Raw genomic sequence first — 23,927 nt, forward strand, 5'->3', positions numbered from 1 at the left:
ACTGTCTGAGGGGGTGAAAAACAAAGGTGGAGAACGTGAAAAGGGGGGCAGAGTGGACAGTTCCTGACCCCCTAGCCTTGGTCAGGGGGTCACAGAAGGACCCCCAAGGGAGAAAAACACAATTTTTTTTTTTTTTTTTTAAATCGCACCCTGCGTGCACTGCGAACCGTGGGTGCTCGGTGCGCGAAGCGCACCGAGTGCCCACAGAGCGCGCATGGTGCGCGCACGGTTTAAAACCTGAAAAAAAAAAAAAAATACATAACTTAGCATTTAAAAAACCGTACAAATTCACTGAAAAAACCATAGGTTTCACACACGTTATAGTTACGAATTAGCATTTAAAAAACCTTGCAAATTCACTTAAAAAACCATAGGTTTCACACATGTTATAGTTAGCTGGACATTTCACTCGTAAAAAAACCAAGGAAATTCCCCCGTTATAGTTAGTGCAGGCAACTATAACTCACGCGACCGCAATCCTCTGCTGAGGACGTCAGATATTACATCACTGATGACATATGTGTCTTTCTGAAAAATAAATATTTGTAATATATGTATAGCTAAAGATTAATGGAAGAAGACATGGGTAAATAAGTGTCTAAATACAGTGATGTAATATCTGACGTCATCAGCAGAGGATTGCGGTCGCGTGAGTTATAGTTGCCTGCACTAACTATAACGGGGGAATTTCATTGGTTTTTTACGAGTGAAATGTCCAGCTAACTATAACATGTGTGAAACCTATGGTTTTTTAAGTGAATATATATATATATATATATATATATATATATATGTATATATATATATATATGATGTCATCAGTGATGTCATGAGTGATGTCACTGACCATGTCTCATGAGTGATGTAATATGTGACGTTGTTGCAGGGATTCTGCTTTTGCACAGAACTATGCGCAGGAGACCAGGACCTCAGAGAATTGTGGTGTACCAGAAAACTCCCCTCAGAACCCAGAACCCCTTATCCGACTAGCTTAGTATCCCATTCGTTAGCCTAGATCTAGCTAGGCGGTCCCAATGTATAGACAAACCAGAACAAGCGACTTAGATATTTCTCAGGAGTGGTGGGAATCCGAAATACCTGTTCGTACTTATTTGTTAGTCCACAACATAATAATACAGACACGGTAAAGTTTAAAGAGTTTATTTTATAAACCTCGCGTCCTAAGATGCAGCACTTTGGCTAACACTAGCAGACTAACAGTACAGATCAGAACCATAAGCATTATTACAATACCATATAGAATGAAAGGAGCAATCATACTATTAATGACAGTGGTATACGGCCACACTCCTTTCACTATAATCTAATACATTATTATTATTAGACTATTAGAAGGTCTCTTAGGCTAACAGGGGGGACCCCATACCGTATAGATCAGCTTAGTAGAATCACATCAAAGGATTAGCTCTCACAGCATGCATCAGCTCTTCTGTTCGAATGAATGTAAAACCAAACTGTTCTGCAATATTAAAGACGCTTGTCCTTCAGATATTGGCAGCTGTATGCATGATATGTATAACAAGTGGTACGATCAATCTAAACACAACACTCTGTACCTTCTAGTGACCCAGACGCGTTCTTTGCATGATGTACAGACCAAGGGCACATTTCACGGTTAAGAATGTGAAACAACAGTTTGTTATCCTGTAAGGCAAAGTCGAGTCAGCATATCTAAAATGAATAACACATAACAACAGTGTCGTGTGCAGCGCAGCAGAAACTACAAGCTTGCTTGCTAACCATGATCTCGGTTATGCTAACTTAGTGTTGTAAATAGGGCATGGCTTAATCCATCTCACACCCCCCCATGATCGGAGCACTAACCAATAGGGATACACTTATCAAGAACGCAGAGTTCAAGTGATTCAGAACGGAACCAAGGGCATGAACTATAAGTCCATATAAGGTAAGTGGAAAATCCGAGAAAAAATAAAAAAATGTTCGTTTAAAAAATGAAAAAATGATGTGTTAAAAAAATAAGCAACAGTTTCGTAGAAAATTAATAAATCCTGGATGCACCCTGGAGTGACAACGTCAATCAGTCAATCCATGAAGGTATATGCACCGTAAGTTGCAACTGCTTCCAATAGGAAATCATTGGAGCGTTCCGCAAAAGTATCTGCCATCCAATTTAGCAAGGGAAAGGAACACACGTGTTCATCAAGTATCGGAGCATCCAGCACCATGATAGGACAACTGTCAGTCTCCTCAATATAACTACTTTCAAGGAATTCAATAGCTGCCTCTCCGATATCCCAGTTTCCAAGGACTCCGTGTGCAGCACCCAAAGCCATAAACCCGACACCAGAACAATCAAATTCATGAGCCACTAAGGGACACATTAGTTCATCAAAATCCGGGTCAGGTGACGCTAAGTTTGACAGGCACAAGTCCAGAGCCCATTGGAAGGGACAATCTAGGCAATGAAAAACAGGTTGCACACACGTAAAAAAGGGAAACCGGAAAGACAAGCCATACTTGACGCTTAATACCGCCAGTGGTAAGGTGCCGTAGAAATCAAGCATCCGGCTACGAAGATGGAGCAAGCGCAGTATTCTGTCTTGCAACTCCCGGTGTGCAGCCATACCGAAGTGCGCAAATCAACAAAAGGATCCCAGCCACCAAAGCGAGGAGCAAGGGGAACCCTCCGAAGACACTCGAAAAAATAGAATGTAAAAATGCGGGGATCACACCAAAAACGGTCTGGAAAGATGTCACGAGGCCCGAGCCCACAATTTTAAAAAAATGAACAAGGCCAGTCGTAGACGAAGCATTAAAGATAGTTTGAATCAAGGTTCCAAAATGGAGGGGGAGGTCGGTATTTAAAAGAGCTTGTACCTCAGTGCGTGTGTTTGCCACATTAAGAAGAAATTTTTCACGGGACGAAGTCAACGCAACCTCTTTTTTTAGACAAAAGAGCCCTTATTCTGCTCATCCTATTGAACTCTGCGTTCAAGGTTGGAATCACTGGCCAGATGGATATATCGAGTCGGCCTTGCGGGGGTGGGAAAAGGACGTTATTACAGCAAACTACTTTTTGCGAAACAGTGACTATGTAAGGAATACCCACTAGCATCCCACAGCAAGCTTCACTGTTTAAAAGCAACTAACTACCGTTGGCAAGCAGCTTAAAAGAAGACGTTATAACTGGCATTGGAATCCCCTTTAGGACACAAGCTAAATTAGGAGCGTGTATATTACAAGCGCCATGTAATTGTATATGTCTACAAACCACAGAGCGATCAGGAGCGGAAGTGCATTCTTCACCTTTTAAGTAAACCTCCTTGTCATCCCTTACGCATCTGTAAGTGAACGGAAGAGACCAAACTTCGTGCAGGAACACATCACCAAGTTGTTCATATCTGCCAATGGCATAATGCTTCATGCACGAATTAAATTTGAACAAACTAAAAGGTAAAGTGACTAATCCGTGTACAAGCCACACGGCTGAATTTAATTCAGCTACAGAAAAAGGTAAAGGTTCTAATTTTTCAATGTGCAGCAATGCATAAGTTGCATCTTTCATGGACATGAACTGCTGTTTTTCCGTCAAATTAAAAGGAAGGAACAATGATGAAATATTCATGTAATCCCAAGGGACTTTCCCTGCCTTTAACGTTTGCAATGTCCATGCAAACTGCATAATTGAACGCAACTGATTTTGACCATGATACAACACAGATACATCATCCTGCACAATGTCTACAACAGAAGAAACAATATTATCTAACGTATAAAATCTAGAAGACAATGTATTAATACTATTATCTATCACAGCCAATACTTTTTCTATATTGGCCTGGTCAATAGCACGTAATGTAGAAGCAGCCTCAATTTGCGACAATTTCCAAATTTCATTGTAAATAGCATAAGCCCATCGTTTAGATCTACCATTTACAGGACCCTTAATGAAATCATTCAAATCTATTTTTTCATTTAAGCGTGACAAATGAAGCTTAACTGAAGTTAACGTGGAATGTTGCAGCCATGACTGAAATAACTTACCTACAGAGTAGGTAGTCACTGTGTGTGAAGATGTGAAACGAGGGTCAACCCTAAGTTGTGTATACCCCGGAGCCAAATCTAGAAACCGACGTTGACAGGAATCTGAGCTTGTTTGCCATACCAACTAACCCTCAGGATTCAATGTTGAAATATTGAAGGTGCCATTGGAAACAAGCGACCGCAACATAGTAAGGGACAGATCTGAGTGATTTTCCCAACCAGGATAAGCACCCAGATCAAGGATCGAGGGGGAAATTAATTTTTTAGATATAGCCAATCCAAAACAGGTGGTCTGAAAAATAGATGAATTTAAAAATAAAATATGGTTAGGGATAAGACAGGCACGATGCAAAGCTTCTGTTCCTTGGACCTGCCACGGTTTAGTTCCCCAAACCGATTTAAGATCGATAGTAGCTTTCCATACGTCATAACCTCCAATAGCCAATTCATCCATCCATGATTTGGAATATAATAATTTTGTGTGTGTCAGTCTGACCTTAGAAGTGGGTTCTACCGCCACCTTAAAATAAAAAGAATCTGGGTTTGACACACTAAAATCCGAAAAGTATGTGAATTTTTTCAATAAAGTGGCAGAGCTGCCGGGCATAGGGACAGGACAATGTTCCCATTGAGTGAAATTAACAAAATTTCAAAAAGTATTTGCTCTGTGTAGGAAATGGTTACCATAATGTTGAAAACAAAATTGCTCATCATAGTTTGCAGTATTTAAATACAGATCTTCAGCATCAAATGCAGCATAATATTTTAAATCAGAAAACAGTGCTTCTATTGCTTGTACATCCCAATCATCTGAGCGGATGTTTTGTTTAACTACATCACCCATAGAAACACGAAAAACAGTTGGCACATTAATAACTTCGGTGGGACCATGAATTTGAAAGTTCACCGCATCCCAAGCAATCCCATCACGTACAGGCCAGGCGGTGATGTTCACAAACGTCTGGTCCCTTTTCATGATGTGTGATGAGGAATGGGGGGCCAAAGTTCCATCAATTAATTGAATTGTAGAACGCTCATTCAGGTAGTGTCCATTGATAAGTCTAAAAAACACTACCACAAAGCCAATTGTCATGAATAAAAAAATACAAATTAGCACCAACCATATGTAAGTCCAAGGTGCAACCAAAAAATGTCTCTTGAACCAGGCAAAAAATATAGAGATTTTGGAAGGGACAGTGGAAGTCAATGATTCAGTTTCAAAGGAAGAATGTGACTGGGTAAGTGTTGTTGTATTTAATAGGGGCAAAGCGACTTCCGTAGGAAAAGCATACTCCGGATCACCAGGCAAACCACCAGCAGAAGGAGGCACAGGCAGGTCTGAAACTGCATGCATCTCAATGGAAATCTCAGGCACTATGATAGAGGGTGGCAACACAACAGAGTTTCTCAGCATTGAAGGGCAGGAAACCGAAGGTGTCATACTATGGAGAATCGGCCACCCTGTGTAGCTTGACATTTTCAATTGAAATGTACCTGTTTTCCTTGCGACCAGGAAGTGGTGGTAAAACAACCGTACGTGTACCCAATACTCCAAGCACCGGCACTGGTGCATGATAAGAGGGGCCAAACTCCTTCTTGTTCTCCACCTTCTCACGGACCAGGTCACCAACTCGAGGCAGCCAGCCGACCACCGGAATCAGGAGCGCTTCTTCAGATGTAGAGGGCACGTGTTCCTTCGCTAGAGTGTCTCTTGCTTCTTGTAGATTCTGTAATACAGCACAGTGGTAATCGAGGTCAAAAGGCGCGGCAGCCGCCGCCATGTCTAGCCCATCAAGGTCCAGAACAAACATTCTCACTCCAAAGAGCATCATGTACGGGGTCCGCCCACCCAGAGACCTTCTAGGGAGGTTATTAAGTGCACGTTGGACGTCATACAAGTGGGCAAGCCAGTTCCGGCCTGTACCTAACACCTTGGCTGTCAACGATTGCTTTAGGTCACGGTTCATCCGTTCCACAACACTATTGCCCTCAGGCTGGTATGGAGACGAAAATTTGACTTGGACCCCCAAACTTCTCATTGCTTCTTTGTACGCCTTAGAGGCGAACGCCGGGCCCTGATCAGAGTGAAGGGTACCACACGCAAAACTCCCTATAAAGACACGCAATGCTTTGATGACAGTCCTGGCATCAGCACTCCTTTGTGGCCACACCCACAGAAAACGTGTGCACGAATCCACTGCAACCAAGATGTACTTTGACGCAGTATCCGAGGTAAAAGGACCGCAGTGATCTAAATAAACACACGCTAGTGGTTGATTAGATATATGCAGCTGCGTTGGAGGTGGACGCGCAACAGAAGAAGGTTTGATCTGCTGGCAAATGTCACAATTAAGTACATAAGCCCGCGTTTGTTTATACAAACCGTACCACCAGTAACGTTGCTGCAAAAGAGACACAGTTGCTGACACTCCAGCATGCGCAGACGCAACACCTTCGTGGGCAGCTGTTATCAAATTTGGTCTGCAGTCCGCGTTGGGAATCAATCTATCACCAACGTCGTTAATCCTCACTAATGGGACGTTATCAGGACTTAAGTGATAATGGTATCGAGAAGGGAAACCTCTAGGGAAGTTTGTCCCTGTTTCAGATGCGGCAATAGCTGCTAAGATGTCAGCATCTATCTTAGATTTTGATCTTGTAACTGCTGCTACTAAATATGTCGCCACTGCTGTTTTAGCTGCCTCGTCAGCCAAACTGTTACCGACAGCATGGACACCAACTCGTTGGTGACCAAGAGTGTGAATTACATCCACAAGTGGCAGACTCCCTTTGAGCTCCGACACTCGAGCCCAAAGCGTTTTATGCTTCACTACGCTACCTTTGGAATCACAAAATCCATTCATAATCCAAAAAAGCAAATTGTCGTTGTAAGATTGAACACAATAGTAAGAGTCACTCACTATAAGAGTAGTGACTCTGTGATCAGCAAACTCAAGTGCAAGCACCAGAGCACGAAGCTCCGCCAGTTGCGCGGTACAATCACCCAATGACTGCGTATGCACTGCATCAGATTTGAACTCTCCAGTCACGAAAGTACCGACTACAATTGCGCAAGCCGCTGAATAAGCGTGCCTTGATCCAGTTGCGGGTTGCGCCGACCCGTCAGTGTATATGACACAATGGTATTCCTCGATGGGGCGCAATGACTGCGGAGCAGGATGAACTAATTCATACTCCAAACTCTCTTGAGTCTGCAACGCCGCATCAAAGATGTATTCGACGTCAGGCGAAGCTAAGGAGGTTGCCCATTGTATCCACCTTGGATGCAAAGCCTTAGAATTTGGTACACTAGCTTTAGTGACTGCTTCGAGAGCAGGAAACGGTGTTACCACCAGCATGCGCTTTCCCTGTGATAGCGCTCGTTCTTTCAGGATCGCCATCTGAACTGCTGTCAAGACTTTCTCAACAGTGGAAAATCGCAGCTCAGCCGAAGTGTACAGATGAGATTTGTAAGCAATGGGGACTGTGTCACCCTCATTGAACGTTAAGTACGTGAAGCCTTCCGCGCCTGGAACAATTCTAATGACCAGGTTGGTGTGGTTGTCACGAGTTTTTAGATATTTAGCTGTAAGAAGATCAGTTTGCAAAGTATACAATGCCAACGAGTGCTCTGGCAGCCAGCAAGATCTGGTATAAGTTGGTTGTATCAAGGCATAAAGTGTCTTGATACGCTGGGCATAATCAGGAATGTAGGATCGACCGAAATTCAGAAAACCCAGCAAGGATTGTAGTTTTTTCAGTGTTGTAGGGATACGAAGGTTTGCGCATTTTTCAAGGAACTGCTGTGCCAAGTCTCGACCTTCATTATTGAGTTCGTACCCCAAGAACAACACTGTAAATTTGGCAATGTGTGACTTCTTAAAGTTAAACCTGTAACCGAAGTCCGCAAACATAGTCACTATGTTATCCACACGAGCAAGATGTGGAAGCAACTCGTCGTCAGTCAGATAGATGTCATCAACATACGAGTATGCTTCCGGGTCTACCATCTCCAAGAGAGAGACCACGCGAGCAGCAAAAACTCCAGGGCTGTTTTTATAGCCCATCGGGAGCCTCTTGAACAATTTTTGTTTGCCACCCGAGGTGAATGCTGTCCACTCATAACTAAGAGGGGCCAGGTTATGGCAATAAAAGCCATTTGATAAGTCGAGCGTAGTTTTGAAACGTTTTCTCACAAGACTATCCACGAGAGCCGAACTAGGAGTATTTTGTACCGCACACGTCCGGCAATGCGAGTTTAAATGCCGGTAATCCAAAACTAGGCGGTACGACCCGTCAGGCTTAGTTACAGTGAATAAAGGATTATTCATGGGTGACACACATGTCTCAATCACTCCTTGATATTCCAATTGTTCAAGGATGGACGCGACGTGAGGTCTCGCCTCGCGACGCATGCGATATTGGGGTTGAGGCTGGGGATCGGATCGCAATGGAATCTCGTGATTGGGAGAACATTTATCCCAGCCAACCTGATTACGATATAACGCAGGCGCAAGCACCTGCGCCCACTCCCCGCCCAACCTAGTAGACTCCTCCGTGGGCACTGCGTGCCCAAAGGAAGGAAGTATAACCTCCTCTCCCCTAGGGGCGTCCAAATTGAAAGCCGGAGGCCAATCTTTCTCCGCCAAAAGAATATCATATGTGGTGGTAAGATTATCCCAAAAAAACAGTTTAATTTTGCGTTGTATGTCACCCTCAATATTAAGGACTATTTCAAATAATCTCTCCGGGGGGGCTACGCGAGTATCAGCAGTTTCAACTGTCACATAAATGTCAGTTGCTGTCGCTTCCAGAAATGGACGCAATGCTTCCCGCACTACTGTAACTTCCGCCGCGCTGTCTAGCAGCGTTAGTGCCCATGTCAGGTTCCGAAGCTGTGTCCTGACCATCTGAGGCATATCTCGCTGAGATAGCAGCAACTTTCTTTTTCTGATACGGTGGACGTGGTCTGGCAGCGTCTCCCTGCTTGCCTTTACTGTCAGTCTGGCGGGGCTGGTCTCGACCTTGAGTGCCCCGTCCTCTTCCACGCTCTCCACCACCAGAGTGCGAAGTCGATGTTTCCTGTGAAGAACGAGGAGAGCGTTGTTCAGAAACCTGAAACCTATCAGGTGACTTAATACGAGTATGATCGCGCAAATCATAAGTGCGTTCACTATACGACTGAACTGGTGAGGCAGGACGAGAAACCTGTTTCTGTTGCTGCTTCTCTTGTTTTTTGGCTCGCCAACTTTGTTTAGGAAAGTTGGGCTTTTCGTCCTTTGTAGACGAACTCACCTTAGTTTGTTGCACTACATCGGGAATTTTGATGGTGGGTTTCACACCCAAGGCACTACGTCCAACCATCCTATAGGCTTTCGCAATAATTTTTGCGAACTCCCTAGGCTTATCGGCATCTGCCACAAGCTCCAGCATATTACCAACTTGGAACTGCATGGCATCTCCTTTGAGGTTGCCCATTACCATGGAACAAATCACATCGAAACTGTCGACAAGCCTTAATCCCAGCTCAATAGCTGCCTCCGCACCATGACTTTCTTGAACTTTCTTGATGACGGAGGGTAGTACAGCCATAGACGGAGTGCCGTAGCACCTCGAATATGTCGCAGCAAAGACCTTGCCCCAATTGTCACAATCAACAAGTTCAGGGACCAGGTCTTTCGGCAAAGTAATGGTGAGTATCCTGTGTTTATCCACAGGTGTAGTGTTGGGAAACACGGCTTCTAATTGATCAAATTTTTCCGAAAGCCAGTAAGGAAATTCATCCTTACTGAGGGGGCGCTTGCCGACAACCGCGTTAACCATAACAGGGCTAATCACCACCGCGTGATGGTGATCCGCCCCGTGTCCAGCAACCGCAGGTGCTCCCACCTGAACTGTGCGTGACACATACTGCACTAAAGCCCTATGGACCGTAATCAGGGCTGTGTGTAGTGTTCGTAAATCACCCACGCCTATCGTCATGTAGCGTGGGTGTGGAGTATATCCGGCCAGTACCGGCCATGTAGCCCCTGCAATTGACAACGGGCCCATTCTCGCCGATACGACCTCATGGGGGAGGGCGCCATTAAACCAAATCGTATGCTGCCAGGCAGAAATAGGAATTTCTAGAGTCCGATATGGGGCATAAGCCGCAGGTACAGCCGAGGCTGTATATTCGTGAAACAAATTATCGTCGGTATCCACCTCCGCAAAGGTCACCCATGAGTAAAACAACTCATATGGGTAGGTGGTATCAGCACTGACCACAAAGACCACGGCCATCCCGTCATCAGGTACCCCATACGCCCTCAAATGAGCGCGCAGAGGAACCCTACTATGAGCGGGAATATTAACCGCCATAAGGACACCTTAAAGAGTAACAACGATATTTACAGTAGCACTTGGGCTCAAAAATTATAACCTTTTTAATTTTCAAGCTTGATAGAACCTTTAGTCTAAACCTAGGTAGGTTAAACCGTCACTCAAGTTTTCCGGAAACGAGAGTGAGGGTAGTTGTGGACTAAAACTAGTACTACTAAAGCGTCTCAGATCTTAAGACCAAACGTTAGGTGCACCATGTTGCAGGGATTCTGCTTTTGCACAGAACTATGCGCAGGAGACCAGGACCTCAGAGAATTGTGGTGTACCAGAAAACTCCCCTCAGAACCCAGAACCCCTTATCCGACTAGCTTAGTATCCCATTCGTTAGCCTAGATCTAGCTAGGCGGTCCCAATGTATAGACAAACCAGAACAAGCGACTTAGATATTTCTCAGGAGTGGTGGGAATCCGAAATACCTGTTCGTACTTATTTGTTAGTCCACAACATAATAATACAGAAACGGTAAAGTTTAAAGGGTTTATTTTATAAACCTCGCGTCCTAAGATGCAGTACTTTGGCTAACACTAGCAGACTAACAGTACAGATCAGAACCATAAGCATTATTACAATACCATATAGAATGAAAGGAGCAATCATACTATTAATGACAGTGGTATACGGCCACACTCCTTTCACTATAATCTAATACATTATTATTATTAGACTATTAGAAGGTCTCTTAGGCTAACAAGGGGGGCCCCATGCCGTATAGATCAGCTTAGTAGAATCACATCAAAGGATCAGCTCTCACAGCATGCATCAGCTCTTCTGTTCGAATGAATGTAAAACCAAACTGTTATGCAATATTAAAGACGCTTGTCCTTCAGATATTGGCAGCTGTATGCATGATATGTCTAACAAGTGGTACGATCAATCTAAACACAACACTCTGTACCTTCTAGTGACCCAGACGCGTTCTTTGCATGATGTACAGACCAAGGGCACATTTCACGGTTAAGAATGTGAAACAACAGTTTGTTATCCTGTAAGGCAAAGTCGAGTCAGCATATCTAAAATGAATAACACAGAACAACAGTGTCGTGTGATGCGCAGCAGAAACTACAAGCTTGCTTGCTAACCATGATCTCGGTTATGCTAACTTAGTGTTGTAAATAGGGCGTGGCTTAATCCATCTCACATGTGTGAAACCTATGGTTTTTTAAGTGAATATATATATATTACCTACTGGCGGTCGCCAGTAGGTAGTTATAGTTAGGACCACGTTTCCATAGGAAATCCGCAACATTCTATTTTGAATAACTTTGGCGCCGGTTGACGAATCCTCGCAAATTTTTCAAAATAGGTGGGGCGCTACGCTCCGCTCCTACCCTGAAAGTCTCGGGGGGATTCGTCAAGCGGGGGCTGAGATAAAAGGGGGGTCCCAAAACGCATTTTTCCCATGCATTTTTCCATAGGACCTTTAGACACAGCTACAGCCCGAACGGCTGAACAGAATTACTTGAAATTTGGCAGAGAGGTAGTCCTCAGGTCAAGGAAGTGCCTTTTGTAGGTTTGGTGTAAATCTGTTCAGTAGATTCAGAGAAAATAGCCTTTAAATCAATATATATATCTGAGCCAGCGTACGGTGCGCTTACGGTGCGCTTACCGTACGCGTACGGTGGCGTGCGCGAGCGCGATTTTGATTGGCTGTTAGATCTTAGTAAACATTCGAATCGGTCGAAACCAGGAAGCGGCGGCCGCCATTTTCTCTCTCGCTCTCTGAGTTGGGCAGCAAAAACGATGCCAAAAAATGTCTAAAGAGGCAGTTTCTTGAGATCCTAACCACCCAGCATTGATATAGGGGTCCCCAAACAACCCCCAAGCCCAAATAAAAAAAAAAAAAAATTTCGGAAAATCGCCAATTACGCTTACCGTACGCTAAAAACTTTTTTTAAAAAAAATTATCCAAACCCTCCCCACCCCGTGAGCAAATGGTGCCCAACGTGCACCATTTGTGCATGGCTTATCACAGATAAGAAATAAACAAAGAATAAATTTCACAAAGATGCGCATAATATGTCCCCCATGTGCGCACGGTGCGCGAAGCGCATCGTGCGTACATGGCCCATCCCGCATAACGTGGGCACGCGGTGCGTGCAGCGCACCACGTGACCACCGTGCGTGCACGGCACTAACTGCGTAAAGTGGGTGCGCGGTGCTTGAAGCGCACCGCGTGCTCACTGTGCGCGCACGGAACGAACTGCGTTAACTGGGCGCGCACGCCACGAATGGCGTGAAGTAACTTAGCATTTAAAAAACCGTACAAATTCACTGAAAAAACCATAGGTTTCACACACGTTATAGTTAGGAATTAGCATTTAAAAAACCTTGCAAATTCACTGAAAAAACCATAGGTTTCACACATGTTATAGTTAGCTGTACATTTCACTCGTAAAAAACCAATGAAATTCCCCCGTTATAGTTAGTGCAGGCAACTATAACTCACGCGACCGCAATCTTCTGCTGATGACATATGTGTCTTTATGAAAAAAAAATATTTGTAATATATGTATAGCTAAAATTTAATGGAAGAAGACATGGGCAAATAAGTGTCTAAATACAGTATTAGCATCAGCAGAGGATTGCGGTCGCGTGAGATATAGTTGCCTGCACTAACTATAACAGGGGAATTTCATTGTTTTTTTACGAGTGAAATGTACAGCTAACTATAACGTGTGAAACCTATGGTTTTTTCAGTGAATTATATATATATATATATATATGATGTCATCAGTGATGTCATGAGTGATGTCACTGACCATGTCTCATGAGTGATGTAATATGTGACATCATCAGCAGTGGATTGCGGGCGCGCGAGTTATAGTTAGCTGAACTAACTATAACGGGGGAATTTCATTGGTTTTTTACGAGTGAAATGTCCAGCTAACTATAACATGTGTGAAACCTATGGTTTTTTCAGTGAATTTGCAAGGTTTTTTAAATGCTAATTCCTAACTATAACGTATGTGAAACCTATGGTTTTTTCAGTGAATTTGCAAGGTTTTTTAAATGCTAATTTATGAATGTTTTATTATATTTTTTATTTATTTATTTTACAATATGCTACCTATGTATATAATTATAGATTTACTGTATCCTGCAATATGGAATGGCTCAGCCTTTTTTTTTTATTTTAGATATAGTTGAACAGTATAGTTAATATCTTCTCTAAACCTCTACACATTGTTTTTTTAAGGGTTTTTGACCGTGTGCGCACCGTACGCGTACCGTACGCGTACGGTTCGCGTACAGTGCACGCACGTGGCTTGCATGCATACGTGCTCCGTGTGCGCATGCGTACGTGATCCACGTGCGCATGCGTACTTCGTGCGTGATGCGTACGCGCGTGCTCTGTACACGTATGCACGCGTGCTCCGTACGCGCATGCGCGCGTGCTACGTACGCGCATGCGTGCTTGTACCGTGCGCGCACGGCAAGTCATGTGATCAAGAAACAGCACTTTTCATTGGTTTATATTAGTTTCAGGTCATGTGATTAAGAAACAACACTTTTCATTGGTTTATAGTAGTTTCAGTTCCAGAAACTTCCAACACCACACCCACTCCCCTCATTATTACTTCTGATTCCCTGGGAGAAGGAGCTGAGCAGCTTTTCTAGTACTTCAGTACTTCAGAATGGCAGAGCAGCAGTCATCTTCTGGGAGTGAGCAGGAGACCCTTGTGAGACAGAGACAGAGGAAACAGAAAGACTCTTTTATATGGCAATTTTTTACATTTCCACTGGGGCAGAAGAAAGTGAATGCTCCCAAAGTCACCTGCACTCTTTGTGATCGTGTCTTATCAAGAGGAGATCTTAAAAAGAAATACTCTTTTAGTATCTTCACTATGATCAGGCACGTTAGAGATGTACATCCTGTGGCTTATGCTCGAGCTGCTAGAGAAAATCCTCCAGCAGCTCAGCCGAGCACATCATCGGCAGCTCAGCAGAGCACTTCATCTGCGGCGGCAGCTTCACCTTCTTCGGTTCCTCTGGATATACACCCTCTGTTTGAGAGGGTGCATATACGGTGCAACTTGTGTAATGCTCTTATCTCTTATGCGGACACCAGCATTCCGCTAATGGAGAGGAAGATACAGCAGCACACGTGTGACACCCTATAATTTTTGCCCTGTCTTTTTTTTCCTCTGTCCCTCAATTAACACAACAGCTCTTTTTAAGAGCCACCTAACATCTAAACACTTACATTTTTTTTTAAATTCTATTTTTTTATGTTTTTTTCCCCGCCGTGCGCACACCGTGCGCGCATGGTACGCGCACCCCGCGATTTTTTATAAAAAATAAAATGTTTTTTTCACCCTTCATGGTCCTTCAGGGACCTCCTGACAAAAGCTAGGGGGTTAGGAACTCTGTACCCTACCCCCTTTTCACGTTCTCCACCTTTCTTTTAAATGGAAACACACATTTCTTTTTTTTGCATATTTTAACCCTTTCCAAATGATTTCTACCCCCAACATGACTTCTGCCTGCTAGCATAGCATTAGATCATGGAACATTGGTGTGTGCAGAGACGTCAGAAGTTCAGCACATAATGTTTCTAATCCAAAGAGCAAGATTGCTTAACTTTTCAAACCTAACAGCAAATCCAAAGTAATGTTCTGTGGGAACACATTTTTCTGGACCAATACAAAACATGCTTTTAAAAATTTAAACATACAGCCTAGTTTTTATTGTAAAATGGTCTGAAACAGCCAATGAGTTCTTTTTGTTTTAAAAAAAGTATATAAGCCTCCATTTTACAACTACCTTTCTTTTCATTTTGTCATTCTACTGAAAGACACCTTCAGAGTGCATCCAGGTCTCCTCCTCACTCCCTGAAATACACTGCTGTTCTACCATTTTCAAGTAAATTTGATTGCTGCTCAGCTCCTTGTCCCAGGTAATAAGAAGAAATAGTGAGGGGAGTGGCTATGGTGTATGAAGATTCTGGAAGAGAATCTACTTTGAACCAATGCTTCTGAGTGCATCCAGATGTCCTCCTCACTCCCTGAAGTAGATTGCTCTACTGCCATTTACAACTAAAATTGATACCTGTTCTGCTCCTTGTCCCACGAAATAAGAAGAAATAGTGAGGGGATTGGCAAGGCATTTATAGAGTAGACGGTGTACATTTCACAAATGAAGGGAACAGAGTCTTCCTCTTGATCTTTAGACTCACTCATAGGTACCAAAAAACACTCAATTAACACAATGGCTCTTTTTAGAGCCAACCAACATCCAAACACTTAAACTTTATTTTTAATTCTATTTTTTATACGATTTTTTTGTCGCATCTCTGTGCTTCCCCTGCGCAGGCGTACAAACTGCAGCCATGCACCGGCGCAGGCTCCCTTGCACCATGGTTCAAGGATGCCTGCGTGGTGGGGAGATTGTTTTTGTGCAGGAAGGGACACCTTCCTGCACAAAAACTATCAAAAGAGGCTTTTTCCTGTTTCAATGCGTGCTGTAGAATGGAGGACACACTAAAAGAGGAAAAAACGAGGAGAAATAAAAACATTTCTCCTCGTTGTGCCTCGCTACACCACCTCTAGGGTAGCGTAGCATTCACACGCATCTCCAGAGTTACGATTTCTCGTAAACCTGGACATGTGTCTAGTTCTTTGAGTGTTGCGTGAGAACACCCACAACAACACCCATGGAACGCCACTTCAACGCACAGTGCTGCCTGTGAAGTGGCTGTATTTATGTGGAGAGGAAAAGTCACGCAGGGTGGCTTTTCCTCTCCTTGTAAATATGGAGGAGCTCCCTGCGCCACCAGTACATTATGAAAAGTGACATAGTGGTGGCGCAGGGGCCTTGTTAATCTTCCCGAGAGATGTTAAGCAAATTAAGTGTAAGACAGACAAAGGGAGAGAGACAGAGAGCAAGGAACTGAGAAGGAGTAAGGCAGTAAGAATGACTGAGACACATGGAGACAGGGAGAGATACATGGTTGAAAAAGTAGTGATGGAGGCAGTAAACCTAGGGGAGTAGTATAGAAGGAGTGAGGGAGTTACGAAAGAGCAGTAAAGGAAGAAGAGAGAGAGAAGGGGAATGAGAAAAGCAGAGTGAGGAGAAGTGAAGAAAAGGGAGCATGAAAGTGAAGGGGTGAGAAATACAGATATTTCAAACTTACCTGACCAACAAAATAACTTATTTATAAATAAATGGGTTTTTTTAATTGCTAGAAAAAAGGATTAGATTTCCTAAATTTTCTTTCTCGATCTGAAAAAAAAGAAAAACAGTAGTAATATTTAACATTACATTTTAGAATACAGTACACATATTTTCATATTTACCAAAGTAATTTTTTGCCCTTTTTTTGCTGTTTTCAGAATACATTGAATTTCACAGCAAATTGTGAAATCAATTGCATTCATCACTTAACAGCGGGCAAAAAATTAACAATCTGAAAGATTGTTTAAAAAAAGCCCTGAATCTCTACTCAGTAAAACATACCTTGATAGAAATGTAACATATATATTAAAAATATCATCTAAGAACAATAACTATTTGCAATAAATAATGTCTGTAAATTTTGTTGCTTAAGCTCATACACCAAAATATTATCTGTCAAAGAAGTCCACAATAGAAATAGTTACCTTTCCATGAGGCCAAATGGTAATTTTTAAATTCTTTTTTGGTGAAATATCCAATGGTAATCCTATAAAATCGAAATAATGGTTTCTTCAGATGCTGCAATTTGTATCTAAAATTTTGGTTTTAGAAAAATTAAGTAGGAATTTGGTAATTCTGCAGGCAAACGTTGCTTGAAAATCAATTGTGAATCATTACAGTGTCCAGCCTTTTTCACATTTTAGATAAACTGTGTAATGACCAGAAGTTATAGAATGTCCATCATGGAAAATTATTGCAACTGCAACAAAAGTTTTTCCTGATATTGATAATTGATTTCCTGTAAACTTCTTTATTAGAGTGTCCAATTTTGTTCCATCAGCTCTACAACGTTGCATCATTAAAATTACATACTGTCCATATTTCTTTAAACATAACGTTGATAACATTTCTGATTTACATTGAGAACATTCCATGTTGTGATTTGCATCTTTAACTAATTTACTAAAAGTCACTGATTTACTCTCTGGTAATGTTAAATATATAAACCTTTCAGAATCAACATTAGAGCTGCATGTGTTCAAACAGTTTTCACAACTATGTTCCCATTTATAAGACCAAACATGTTTTCTATTTCTACCCCTTTACCTTCCAGTACCATAAGCATATACATTAAGAATTCTGTGCATCTTGCTGGACATTTTGAGTAAACTGTGTACATCCTGAACATACATCTAAAAGATTTCTAACATCAGAAGCACTTTCTATTTTAGTTTTATCATTACTCAGCTTCTCATAAAGGAAACTCAGCAGAGAACAGAATCTTTTTTCATGATTTAGTATTATCTGCTCTTTGAAACTTTCAAGATAAAATACAACATTCAGCACTACATTAGCGTAGCAGTTGACACCAGAGCTATTTTCAAAATGACAACCAACAACCTCTTCAGCATTGTCCTTTCTCTTTTTGCTTGCAATCACATCAGTCTCTATTTGTTTACTCTTCTGTACATCCTCATTACAGATATTCTCAATTCTCCTTTTACGACAAACAACACGTTTTTCAAACACAGGATACTGACCTAAATGAGGAGCATAGCTTTTTCTTAATCTATTATATTCCTTTACACAGTTTGCATCAGCACTAACTTTTGACTCATCAAAGTCTATCATGAATAAACCAGATATTTTTTTCACGCGTGACAAAGCGACATATGACATACCTTCTTTAAACACAGTAGATCCAATGTTTACAAAAGCGCTATCTACAGTCAATCCTTGAGATTTGTGAATAGTTACAGAATATGCTAGAGAAAACGGAAACTGCTTCCTACGTACATATAAGTCTTTCACAAGCAAGAAAAGAACTGAACAACGACTAATGTCTTTAACCTCTTCAATCTGATCACATTTTATTTTTAAAAATTCAAGTCCATCTTTTTTCTGGTAATTAACAAAACCCACAACTTTACCCATAGCTCCATTCACTAAACCTTTTTCTACATCCAAATTACATCTTAAAATTACTCGACAGTTCATACATACATAAAGATTCTTTTCTAAACCAGCTGTTTTTGATATGTTTTTCTCTAGAGAATCCAATTTAGTTGTCAATTTGCTTTTCAATATAATAGTTATTCCTTCATGCTGTATTTTATCCACAGCTTCCAGTTTTATAATCTCTTCTTTTTCCAATTTCAAAAGTTCTTGATTGAATATAGAGCATTCATGCAGTGTTGGCATTAAGCAGATTACAGTATTTTTTCCAGCAATTTTCTTGAATATTTTCTCTGGAACTATTTGTTCTGTTGGAAACAAATTACATAGCAATCGACTCTGTAAAGCTTTTCTGCCATGTTCTGTGAGTAGTCCAATTCTGATATCTTTGAGAATACTTGCATAATCATCATCATTTGCTTGCCGCATATTGGTAATGAGTTCTTTGTACTCAAAGTATGTCCAAATATTCACATTACCTGTACTCCCTAACGACTTTTTCGTGTCTTCATGTGTAAGAGTATGAAATACTGGTTGTCCTTTAACTGGAGTGAGCTGCAGTAGATCCCCAAAAACTATAACATGTTTTCCTCCAAATAGCACGTCATAGTTTGTCTTTAGAATTTGCTGCATTCTTAAATGCACAAAGGCAAGCATTAAGTTTTATACCATGCTTACCTCATCAATAATGAGAACTTTCATTTTTTTCAATACTCTTGAAACTTCAAAACATGCTTCTCCTGTTAGCTTGTGGTATTGTATTTTGTTCACATGCTCTACTGGTAACATTAGCAAACGATGGAGGGTAATTCCTTTTATGTTATATGCTGCTAACCCAGTTGGAGCAGTAACAACACAAGACAAAGTTGAATCAATTTTTTTTCTGTAGGTAGCTTCCAATTACTTTAATTAAGAAACTTTTTCCGGTTCCAGCTTGTCCACTCACATACATTCTGATTGGTTCAAATGATGTGCATGAGCACTCTTTATTTTCATGTAGTAATCCATGATCAATTTGTTTTGTGACTTCCTCATAAATTTGTTGTTGTTCATCATTCAGTTGCTGTTCCAAATTTGGTAAGTTTAATAAATCTTCCTGAGCTTGATTCATAGCTGTTTCCACTTCAGTCATGGCTATTGCAGCTTCATTTTCTACGATTGGTTGTCCTAGGGGATCTTGACTGAGCGTCCCAGAACTTTGACTGTCTTGAGAACTGTCTCTAGCTACTTCAGCTGCAATTGTTGCTTCTTGTTCAATTTCTTCATTTAACATTTGTACATAAGTTGTGAAAGTACTGCATTCTATGGTATCTTTGCATGCATTAAAGGAATCTTCATAGCTCTGAAAATGTCCAAGTAATTCATCCTCTGAACGCCATGGTTTAAACAACTGTAAAAGTGCTAAGTGGTAAAATTCCTTCTTGTCAGTAGTGTCGCAACTCAGCTTTCTGTGATTAATCAAACTTCCTTTTGTTTGTTTTACCAATGACTTTATATTTACCATTGTTGATGTCTTCGTTGGTATTCCGTTTAAAAATGTAGTTCTGCAGCACTTCATAGAGACACATGTTCTCAAGATGATGACTTCTCTTTGGGTAATATGTGTCCAACATGTTTGTTCTTAAAATGTCTATACTTTCTGGTTCGTACTCTGCTAAATATTCAATTTCTCGAATAGATTTCAATACCCGATTTCGCATTCCTGCAAGGCCTAAACTTACCCAAATTATTCTTCTGGATTTGGAGTACAGACTTGCAGATGATAACCTATCTGAGCATTCGTATGACCCAATTTCTCGATGCGATATCATCTTTAAACTGAAACTGTATAGCTTTTTACTGACAGTCTTCTCGTGAGAAATCTCTTCCCACATTTCTTTCAATTCCGTTTTCTCAGATTTAGTGATGTAAGATGTGACATACCGAGCAACAGCAATAGAATTGTCAGCTACATACTGAATATCCATGTTAGCATTCCACATGGACAAAATGACTGGGTTGTAGTCATTTATATATTTTGACTCTTCTTTTCTTCTTAGGTTGTAGGTATTTTTAGGCGATTTTCTTGTAATAGTATGTCGCACAGCTGACATAAAACTGTTTACTCTTCCTTTTGAAAGAACAGGTCGTGGAATTCCAAATCGACATTTTGTGTAGAATTTATCTTTACTCTTGTACTTTCGTCGACAGTATTTTCCACACCGATGACTTTGGAAACGTAAAACTTGCTCTTTTAAGTTTTTTTCTTCTGTGCTTTTAGGTATAGCACATGTTGCATATCCTTCAATGAAAGATAAAACTGCATCATCAGAATCTGTTCCAAATTTTGGGGCATCCTTGATCCACAACAGCATATGAATATGAGGAGCACCTCTTGCTTGGTACTCTTTTCTCCAAAAGAAATCCACAACTTCTCCAAGAGGTGGATTTTTTTTATTGCAGATGAAGGACATCATAGCCTCAAATCTATGATTGAAATATCTGCAAACATTAACAGGATCCAATGAGCACAATTCTCCTGCTGTCTTGTATTGGATGTTTTCATAATTTGAATTTGCCTCTCGAAGAAAATCCAGTAAATCATCCCAAGCGTACTCAGCACAGCTTAGGGTAAGGAACCATGTAGGAGTTCCTAAATTCCGTAACATACATTTCAATTCTCCATGGCGTCGGTACCAATATTCATTAGTCCCACGCTGACAAGCAATCGGATTAATCAATTGAGATTCCAAATGATCATCTCGCTGTTGCACTTTGTTCAGAAAATCCTTTGCAGACACATTATGTAGATGTACTCCAGTTTTTAAAATGTGATTTACTGCATAAGATAGTGCAGATAAGTCACTTTCAAATAAAAGATGGAACAAATAAGGAATACTTTGACGAAATCTTGGATCTTCTGCATATAATCTTGTAGTCCGATACTCAGAAGCAGGAATGTGTACTGGACGTTCATCATATCGTCCACCTTTTCCTGTAGGAAACAGCTGGGGAAAACAACGAGCTTCCAAGCTCTCCTCCCATACGCTCAAGGGAGTTCCTTTTGCTTTTTTAATCTGAAATAGATCAATAGTGTTTTCCATAACTTCTTTAGAATGAAGAGGATGTATGCTGAAATGTTCATACATTTCTTCTTCTTTTGACCTATCCCCATTTTCAATTTGCCCAGTTGGTATTCCTGTGTCTTCTACTAAAACTTCTTCATCTTCATCCATATAAATTGATTCATACCATTTATTATTTCTTTTCAAATATAAATTTGCTCTTTGTACTTTTCGTACATCTACCAGCTCCTGCCAAATTTTCTTATTCTTTGTAGGTACACCATTAACCAGAATAACTAATGGTTCAGTTTCCAAACTATCTGCATCAATTGCTTCAATATTTTTTTTCAAATCTAATGGCAAATAGACAACTCTTCCTTTTAAACCTCTTTGTAAATCTGAAGGAGGTAATTTGCCTGTTTTGGGCTCCATACGAACTATAGTCTGAAACGGATGGACACATTGAATGAGTATAGACTCATACGTATTTAAATCACTAAGTTCTGCAGGAATATCAACCAATTCTAAATTATTATGTACAGCTCTAGCTGGCATTTTATTTTGTTCTAACTTCTTATAACAGTATTTACAAATACGCTGATCTTCACCCAAATCAAATCAATTTTCCAGAAACAAATATGTAGCAAAATCCTTCCACTTAGAATTATTTTCTTTTTCACTTTTTTTATAGAGATCAACATTCCTTGTTTGAGTTTTATAATGGCTTCTCCGGCAACAAATACAAGTAACATTTGGTCTTTCATTAGAGATGATAGTAAATTTTGTCATTTGATCTTCAAATGTTTTACTAACAGTGGGTTCTACATTCTCTTCCACATTTTCTTCAATAACTGTGTCATTTCCTGCACTTTCTTGCTCTGGACCAAAGTAACAAAACTCAATATCCTCACAAACCTTCTTCACATCTGATACAGATCCATGGAACAGAGTACTATTCAACTCATGTAACTTTAGTGCTGGACTTTTAGCAAAATACAATCTTCTCACAAACTTTCTCATTTCAGTATGATGAACTGCCAGCATCCTAAAATGGTGAAAAACACTTTGACAAACTTTCCTAGAAAGACAAGCCAGAGAATGTCCTTGCAAACCAGTATTCTCTCTCACTCTGCATGGATCTAGTCTTTGAAGCACCTTAATCTTCTGTTTAACACTTTTTTTACTATATTCTCTTAGAAAGTCACGAAATTTATCAATAGATTCCTGTCGTACAGTACAAATACTACTACAATTCCAAGTGTACACTGGGGCTTTAGGACGTCTCCCCATAACCTCATCAGCTAACACGTCTTCCTCATTTCTTGGAACCATTTTCTCCTTTTCCATTACACAACCATCTTTAACTTCATATGCTCGACCACTGGTGTCAACTGCATGCAGCAAACTATTAATTTGAATATAACTCTCTTCATTAAAAAATGGTTCAGTACTTGAACTATGCTTCCATTCTCCTAAGAACACTTTACAAAAGTTTTTTTTTTCACTTCTCTTTTTGTTTTGCTTTTTGACTTCATTACATTCACTAATTTATCGAATGTACGGATCCTGTTCAAAATTAAAATGAATAGTTTTCTTTTTAATTCCAAAGCCTTTGCAACAATTGATTCAATATGTTTCTTTTTCTTATAAAATTTGGCTTTCTTCCTATATTTTTTCACATCCTTTAGCAAATTGAACATCACTCTTCTCTGAAACATTTTTCTACGAATGTTTTTAAAATCTATTTTTCTTTTTAAGTCATTCTGTCTTACTTCTGATTCTACATTAGCATTTAGTATATTCTGTCGATTGTCTTTTTGTTTTCTACTTTAAACACTATTTCCAGTGGATATATTTTTTACATTTTTTCTTTGCTTGAGGATATTTTTTATAAAATCCTTAGTCTGCTTACCAGAAGGCTTTTTCAACATGAGGTTCTTCAACTAATTTTTGTTGTCCAGTTGTCTTCAAATATAGATGTTGTTGCTGTTCTTTTCTCTTTCTTGATTTTTAGGCATCTTTAACTTATTTCAGTGTTGTTCAGCAATACCTGAAAGAAACTAAAATAAAATACCTTTATGTAATTTAAATATATTACTATATTTTTTATGAGCTTTTCAAAACCTATCATATGAGCTGTCCCTTTCCTACGACTGCAAGTCTTACGCAATAAAAGCTACACAAATTAAATCTCTGACAACAATTCCTGTGTGCACACAGACTCATGGTGTGATTCTAGGCAGAAAACAAATATTTGATTGGCAATTTCAAAGCACATTTACTACTGTGGTTTTGCAAGTGATAATTACGGTAACAGCCTCACACATTTTCCGTATAGTTTAGAGAGGCAGAAAAGAGCACATGTCCTAACAGCTACTTGAGAGCATGAGCATGTGTAACCTGGGT

Source organism: Triturus cristatus, chromosome 1_1 (assembly GCF_964204655.1).
Source record: "Triturus cristatus chromosome 1_1, aTriCri1.1, whole genome shotgun sequence".
NCBI lineage: Eukaryota > Metazoa > Chordata > Amphibia > Caudata > Salamandridae > Triturus > Triturus cristatus.